The following is an 8,909-nucleotide window of genomic DNA, read 5'->3' as shown; positions in this document are numbered from 1 at the left end:
TGGCTTTGATAAACACTTAATCTAGATTGAAATAATCCCAACATTAAACAGGTTTGAGTTCCATTATCACTTGTGTTACGTACAGACAGTGATCTCATTAAATCTAACTCTTGGGGATCTTTTGCCAGAGTAAGACTACTCACTCCTGCAACTGTTGCCCTTGAAAATTGTCAGAATGTTTGAGCAGGTCAAATAGAGGTGCCAGCTGGGTGTTTGGCAATTGCAGGTACGATGCAATCTAACCCAAAGACTTTAGTAGCTACTGTATGTCAGTAAGAGTTTTAGCATTAATACCCAATTAAACTGGTTGAGAAATGACTGCTTTTTGTGTACGTGAACTCTAAATATTTCCAGGGTACTTTTCACTGCACCGTGTCAGAAGTAACTACTAGGCCAAAGAATTGTAGACCATTTCTGGTTTCAGCGTCCAACACACCCAGCTGATCCTCAGTGGCTACAGCCAGCAGAAATGTCATCTATATAATGACAACAAAGACAGTCAGAAAATTGCATTGGAAACATAAACCACTGACAAATTATAGAAAAGCCTTTCATTCTATGGGAGAGGGTTTTCTATGGATAACACTCATAAAGTTCTGCACGAAGAATAGATGAAACTAAAAATGTACATTTTTTCTCTATCACTGGGATCTAACTGGATTGTGAGAAGATAACTTGTCAAATCAATAATAACAATGGGTTATTCAGCAGAAAGCACAGAAGGGGTCAGTAAGCCAATGCTTACTAACCATGACTGTACCAACCCGTCTGAGATCATGCAAAGGTTTTCATTTCACAGATTTTTTCTTTATCACAAACACAGGGGTAATTAAAGGATTCTGAGATGGTTCAATGTAATCAGCATCAAGCTGCCTTTTGACAAGCTGTTGCAGGGCCAACAGCTGTTCTGTAGGTAGGAGCCATTGTTTAGGTCACACAGGACCTGTATGTTCTAAAAGAAAACTCCCAGCAGTACCTCCTAGTATCACAACCCTAACTCTTGGAATGACTACAGAAGTTTGTTTGTTTGGACAATTAACAGCAAGCTTTGAGCATCACAAAGAATACAGGTTGCCTTCCTACAACCCTAAACATTCACTAGTCAAATTATGCAAGCAATACGTCTGCTATGAAACAAGGAGTAATCACAATCAGTGAGGCTATTTTGCTGAGAACACAGTTGCAATGGGTAGGGCATGTTTTAAGGAGCAGAGACTAGCCATTTTACAACGAATATTGCTACCAGCTGTTGCACGGGAGGGGTTTTGAAGACAATACATAAGGACTCTTTAAAACAACACTTCAGCTCTGGTCACACTGATCAACATAACTGGTCTGCTCTGGCCTCCAGCCAGGAGGCCTGAAGACACACTATCCACAACACTGCAGATGTTCTTTGAGAAAGCACGCAGGATGGCTTAGACAGCCTAAAGGCTCCCCTGCAACGAGCTGAACAAACAAGGCAGCAACATCGACAACTCCCGATTTAAATCTTGGAAAACACAGAAAAGCTCAAAATGACCCTCACTACTGCCATAGCAGATGCAAATGCAGTTACTTGATGGTTTAAGGACCTCACCCCGGCACAAGCCTGCATTATCTCTAGCTAGTTATGTAACTAGCAACTTCTGTAACTGTCACAAAACTTGTTTCTCTACAGCGTCTTGCAGCTTTTCCACGAATTGTGAGAATGGTTCCCGGGCACCTGGATGCACAGTGGTGCACCCTGCCTCGGGCTCTGCCAACCTTGCAGGCTGCACCAATGTTTGCTGGCTTATGGTTTTTACTCGCTTTAAAACTAGTGATCTCCTGCGCAGCTCGCACAGCTAAGGAACAACAGCAGTAGAAAAACTCTACCTGAGATTTAACTTTCATAAATTTCTGAAGCAAGGCAGAAATAGAACACCAAATTTATGTAAGAACCTCTTATTTAACCTCAGTTCAGATCAAACAGCTAGCTGGACAGGGCTAGTCTTGAGATAACTAAAACCTCACTACTCATGATAGGAATTTGAAGAATTCATATACCATTCAGGATAAGGATTCACTATGGTTCAACAGAATCGTGTTACACATCTGTAAAATCTTGACACCGGCAGAAAGTATTTTTAAGTTTACACAGTCACACATTCATGTAGCTTTTTTCTTTCACACAACATTCAGGTGGCCACCTCAGACATTCTCCTCAATCACACACACATTTTCAAGTAGTCATTGGCTGTGCACTTCTTATCAGTTTCATAATTCAAAGGAAATTTATGGCATAGCTGCCATCAGCAATCTGCAAATCCCGCATAACTCTCCATGTAAAAGACAAATACAGCAAGAAAGAACAGAATATTATCTTGGAAATCTTCAACTCTTCTTATAGAGCAACGATATTTTATCATAAAGGCAATAAAACTACTTTTGCAGGGGGCAAGACTATATCCCCTTCTGTCTCATCGTTCAGTCTCCAAATCTTCTACCTGCACCCTGCCCCAGGGGGAAACAGCCAAATTTCATGTAAGAGATGCGAAATGGCAAACTATAGGAAGTTCTTAATAACCTTCTGTAATATGCAAAAAGCTAAGCACGGATGTTCTGTTATTTCTAATCTTACTTCAAAGGATTTTTCGTCAGTCTCCCTGTTTTGAAGAAAACGTTTGAGAATGCCATGAGCACACTGCATGCTTAACACCTATTGCTGTAAAAACAATGCAATCTTATTTGATTTATAAGTTGGGATATTGTTAATTTTAAGTTGTTTTTTCTCTTTTCCCTTTTTTCCGTGTTTTACCGTCTTTGCCTCCCCCACGCTCCTCATTGCCGAAGGACGAAGGAGGGGAAGGAGGGGCTGGGCTCACCCAGAGAGATCAGCAGAAGGAACTTAACTTAATCACAGGGTCTGCTTAAAAAGAGAGAAAAACGTAGGAGAGGGAGAGAACAGCTGCAAACAGGCACGTTTCAGAGAAGGGGTGATTGGTGTAACGGGGAAAAGGAGAAACAGCTTTCCCCCTCCCCTAGCTGCACCCTCTGAAGCTTTTGCTACCGTCATTAACTCGCCGCTCTAGGAAGAGGAGCGGCACCAGGGAGAAAACACTCGCTGCAAAGAAGGGAAGGGGAACGCACACCCCCGGGCCCACGGCTGTCAGCACTGCGGGGAAAACAGAGCCCCCCCGCCGCCCGCCGCGCCCGGGGCCCCCGGCGTGCACGCACACGGGCGCACCGCTCCGAGCCGGGGCCGAGCACCGCTCCGGGCGATTCCACCGGCCCCCGGCTCTGTGTCAGCCGGGAGCGCTCCGAGCCGGGGCCGCGCAGGCGGCGCGACCACCGCCACTGCCCCGCTGCCCGGCGCCGCCCCGTATTCACTCAGCACGGCGGCGCAAGCACCCAGCGCCGTGAACACAGCCACAAATGTGCAGCGCAGCCCCGCAGCACCGTTCAGATGAAAAGCTGGAAATGTCTTAAGGTGCAACTCAGTCATAGTGTTCGTAAAGTTCATCCCTGCTCTATCAGCAGTACTTTCCCACTGCAGCTGTCGTCTCCGATCGTCCTGGATATGCACTGCCGAGACGCTGGCACCGCGTTCATGTTGGCGGGGCCGCTCCGTTGTCTCCGGCCCCGCTCCGGCTCCCTTCAACTCCGCTCGACTCCCTTTTTACACGATTTCTCCGTATGATGGTATCTAGTAGCATTCTAATGTCCTCAGACTGTGCTTTAATGTCTTTTACTGTTCCAGATAACAATCGCCAAGTTGTAAGGAGGGAAGCAGCAACTTTTTCTCCCTTAAAGGCAGCAGTAAAGAGCTTATCACTAAGTTCTTCCCAAGTAGAGATAGTAAAGGCAGTTACAGTGTTCGCTTCATATCCCTGGCCCTTACATGAAAGCAGCATCTGCCGCAAAGCCAGTTCGTCTAATTTTTCTCCCTTTTTTAAGCAGGATAGACTTCCATATAGATGCAACATTAGATCCCTTTTGTTCTCGGTGGCTCACCTGTCCAGGCGTCTTGTCTGGCTGGCCTGGCAGCTTCTCCACTTCTCTCATGTTACACCGAGCTCCGTCTCCGCGGCAACCTCCCACAACTTAACCTCATAACGTCTCCATTTCTCTTTCATCAAAAACTGTATTAGGGTCCACAAGACAACTTTTAGCAACCCCCGTCGTAAGCAGTCTTGGTAATTCTTTTTTCAAATCTATACCCTTAAGTCCCCGCTTTTCTAAAAAGCACTGGAGTAATAAAAGCACCGCTTGTCTTTCCATACCTATAAATCTTCAGCGCGCTTTGCAGCCCTTTACAAGACGTCGGCGGTGTTGTCGGCCAGGACCCTTCTGTAAGGTCACCCGGGGCGCGGAGTCCAGCTCTTTCGCCTCTTGTGCTGCTCCAAGACCGACCGGCTACTGCGTTAGACCGTGGCTTCGGGGAGTGCAGATTTAACTTACCCCCTGTGCAGGTTTCGGGGACCGCAGATTCAAATTAGTCCCTTGGGGCTTACAGATTTAACTTAGCCCCTGGGGGATGCAGATTTAACTTAGCCCCTGTTCAAGCTTCGGGGACCGCAGATTCAACTTAGTCCCTTGTTCGGCGCCATTTGTCGTGACGAGGGAAGAAAGGGACCCTCAATATGAGAATCAGCAAGCTTCGTTTATTGATCATTGTTAACAGCTTAATATATGCTTTATAATTAGCTCATACATATTGCAAAGGTTAAGCTCATTATTGGTTCTGCTTAAATGTTCATCTCACCTCTTGACTCTCTTCCTTTGTTGACACTTAGATGTTAATTCTGTCTCTCACTCCCTTCCTTTGTTGACACAGGTGGCTTTCAGTGGCTTTTTGTTTTGCTAATCACAACGACCTGTTTACCAGCCAACTAGCAGGCACAAAGACACTGTAGCTCTGCTATCTCAGATTTTCTCACGGCCTAGGCAAGCCGTGTTCTAGAGCCAATTCCCTACAAATACCCCCGGTTTTTTATTCTGGGCCAACAATGTTTTCTCTGTTATAGCACTTACACGTTTAACAATACAAGAAAAAGCAATACGAACTATTACTAAAATTGCAACAATTGTCAACAACTATAGTAGGTTTTTTTTTTTTGCTAATCACAACGACCTGTTTACCAGCCAACTAGCAGGCACAAAGACACTGTAGCTCGGCTCAGATTTTCTCACGGCCTAGGCAAGCCATGTTCTATAGCCAATTCCCTACACACCTTAACACTGCCAGTCCTTAATTCTCCCTCTACTGGGTTAAGGACTGAGGAAGTTGGACCTGGGTCTGACCAGGACACGTGCAAACCAAATGCTGGGGACTGGAACACACACCTTGCACTCCTGCAGCTCTTACCATTGCATTCAAGAGAAAACAGCCAATTGGACCATCACTGCTCGATTCTTAACCCCAATCCCACATTTCCTTTGCAGTTGGAGCACCACTTTTAGAACCCAATTACAGTCCAGTAGAGAGCTCCATGTCTAGCATGGACAGCTACACCTGGGATACTCTCAGCAATGCCTGAATCCATTGCAGGGACCTTGCTTTGAACTCCCCAGGGCCGGGCACCCCGAGGATCTCCCCGAATAATCCTTTCGGTGCGCGCTGGAGTCCTCGGGGTGCCCCAACCCGGGGGGCACCAACAGCACTGTCCATCCAGGGGGGCCCAATTTGGTCCCAAAACGCAGGGGGATCTTGCCTGTGTCCCAGACTGGTCCGGGGATCTGAGGCCCTTCCCGAGAAAATCTCGGTGCCGGCGTGAAGGGCCAGAGATCCCTTGGAGCCACGGGAGAGCAGGCACAGAGTCCCTCCTGCAGGGCCAATTCTGCTGCCTGAACTCAGCTCTTCCAAGAAGCCTCTAAGATTCAGCTGGTGAGGTTTAGAAGCCAGGCATTCCTTGCTTACAACACCCTGCCATGATCCCAGCCCACCAGGTGTCCTGGCAATCAGCTCCCAAAGGGCACACACAGCTATCTCCACTGCAGCTGATATGGCAGCATTACAGGAGGGTTCATTTTTGTTCTCTACATTCCTGTTCCACATTCAGGACATTTTCCAACACTCATTACCATACACACCTACCCTTAGAAGGTTTCCAAGGGGCTTCACCGAGGGCCTTCCCAGGTCTGCTCTGTCTGGAGCCCTCAAAGTCCTCAGTGCCTGCCTTAGGAACCTCAAGACAACTCACCTGCTTACACAGGCACTTGGTGCTGCTTGGCTGATGCCTCACTTCCCTTCTTCCTTCTTTCTTCACCTCCCTTGGTTGGTCCCTTTAAATCCCTTGGCTCAGCTCTGTGCAGTTTCCAGGCTACATCCCACTGCAAAAAGGATTAGCTCTTGTTACATCTCAACACTCAGGTATCATTCCCACTTTTTTCTTGACACTTGGCCATTAGGCCAGTGTCTCATGATTTAAAGCAGAGTTTGACTCCTCAGTGACAACAACAGCTACAGCCCTGAATCATAACACAGGCTGAGACACAAACACGGATGGGAACTCTGAAGGATCCACTTTGTTCTGCTCACCAACCAAAAGGAGCTTTCCTAACTCAGGAATAATAGACCCCAGGTCCTTTTTCTGCAACTTTGGCTGCTATAGATGTGACCCACAAGACCTGGAAAGGCCCTTCCCACTTCACCTGCAGGGCTGGCAGTGCCACCACTCGACACGGACCCAGGGGCTGGGCAGGAACGGAGGGGCTGGGGCGTCCAATCCATCGGCCCAGGTGGCACCAGGAGTTCCTGGAGTTCCTCAGGGGAGAGCCTCAAGCCAACAAAGGATTATGGAGATCATTTTAAACTTCAATAGGTATATCTCCTGGAATATGGGGAGTATGACAAGGCCTACTGGTGCAACAAGGACACCCTCAAGGCTATCTATTAAAAGCATCTACCAGCACTCAAAAGCTGTCACTATCCTTCTTGCAGGGGCAACTCAGCAAACTCTGTTGGCCAAGAGACTCCAGGAGGATTTCCAGCTTTTGGGGATCTCTTTTACCCATTTTTCCCATCACTCTAGCTGGGACTATCACCTGCCCTACAGGGGAAACAGCCCACAACGTTCACTTGCAGGGATGCCATTAATTGAAAGGCCCTTGTCAGGGGGGTCACTGCACACCTTGTCCTTTGTTTGCCCTCCCCAGCAAAGATGCTTCCAACAGTTCTGAGAGATCTGGCAGACCCAGAGCTCTCCTCAGGGAATGCTTTAGCTGCTTAAAGGCTGCCCTTGCACCATCTAGCCAAGGCAGCAAATGCTTACAGGCTGTTCTTAAAACCTGGTATAAAAGTCTTACCACACATCCAGAGGGAGCAATCCAGAGTCCACCCCGTCCTACCATTCCCAGGGAGGCAGTTCATGGGCTGTCTGGGGCTAAGGGAGAAGTCAGGTGGCTTCTCCTCTTCTTTTCCCCTTTCCAGATTTTCTCCTTCAAAGGCAAAGGTTTCTTGGCTTTCCTTGCTCAAGGAGATGCAGCAAAGGCCATCTTTTAAATCCAATACTGGAAACTCCTTCAGATTGTCATTCAAGGTGGTTCTCTCAGGTCCTGCACTCATCAATCATCTTGGCCATTGGTTCCTTGGCAGGTTCTTGCATTCACGTCCTACAAGCAAACCAGGATGAGCCAATTGAGCTGTTACTGCAACCAATCCAAGCTGGAATTCTGATTTTAAAGGATACTGGCTTTGCCTTACCCATATAGATCCCACATCAGGGGTAATACCTACAGGTTCTGCCCTCTTCCACTCTCCTGCAACTCCACTGGCCCACACCACAGGAACAATTGCAGCTGCCACTTCAGTCGGGACCTTGCTGCTGACAGGAGTTATTCCCTGCACAACAAGAGCTGCTGCTTTGACACATTTAGTTCCAGCAATTACAGTTTCAACATCCCCAGTTTTTAATTTCATTTCTGCCTCAACTTTTCCACTCAATCTCTTCCTAGCACAGGTTTGGGTGAGTTTGGCAAAGAGACAAACTGAGGAATTCCCCAATGTTTTCCCAGTTTAACCCCTGTCACACCAGTCACCTTAACACTGCCAGCCCTTAATTCTCCCTCTATTGGGTTAAGGACTGAGGAAGTTGGACCTGGGTCTGAGCAGGACATGTGCAAACCAAATGCTGGGGACTGGAACACACACCTTGCACTCCTGCAGCTCTTACCATTACATTCAAGAGAAAACAGCCAATTGGACCATCACTGCTCGTTTCTTAATCCCAATCCCACACTTCCTTTGCACTTGGAGCACCACTTTTAGAACCCAATTACAGTCCAGTAGAGAGCTCCATGTCTAGCATGGACAGCTACACCTGGGATACTCTCAGCAATGCCTGGATCCAGTGCAGGGACCTTGCTTTGAACTCCCCAGGGCCGGGCACCCCGAGGATCTCCCCGAATAATCCTTTCGGTGCGCGCTGGAGTCCTCGGGGTGCCCCAACCCGGGGGGCACCAACAGCACTGTCCCTCCAGGGGGGCCCAATTTGGTCCCAAGGCTTCAATGGACAGCCCAAAAGGCATTTCAAGAGTCCTTCTTTGGAACCCACCAACGTGTACGGGTAGGAAGCCACAAGAAGGCCTCATTTCTAAATGCAGGGGGATCTTGCCTGTGTCCCAGACTGGTCCGGGGATCTGAGGCCCTTCCCGAGAAAATCTCGGTGCCGGCGTGAAGGGCCAGAGATCCCTTGGAGCCACGGGAGAGCAGGCACAGAGTCCCTCCTGCAGGGCCAATTCTGCTGCCTGAACTCAGCTCTTCCAAGAAGCCTCTAAGATTCAGCTGGTGAGTTTTAGAAGCCAGGCATTCCTTGCTTACAACACCCTGCCATGATCCCAGCCCACCGAGTGCCCTGGCAATCAGCTCCCAAAGGGCACACACAGGTATCTCCACTGCAGCTGATATGGCAGCATTACAGGAGGGTTCATTTTCCTTCCCTGCATTC

Source organism: Pipra filicauda, unplaced genomic scaffold (assembly GCF_003945595.2).
Source record: "Pipra filicauda isolate LSUMZ 115617 unplaced genomic scaffold, ASM394559v2 scaffold1238_size21289_pilon, whole genome shotgun sequence".
Classification (NCBI taxonomy): domain Eukaryota; kingdom Metazoa; phylum Chordata; class Aves; order Passeriformes; family Pipridae; genus Pipra; species Pipra filicauda.
Note: the sequence above shows the minus strand (reverse complement) of the source record.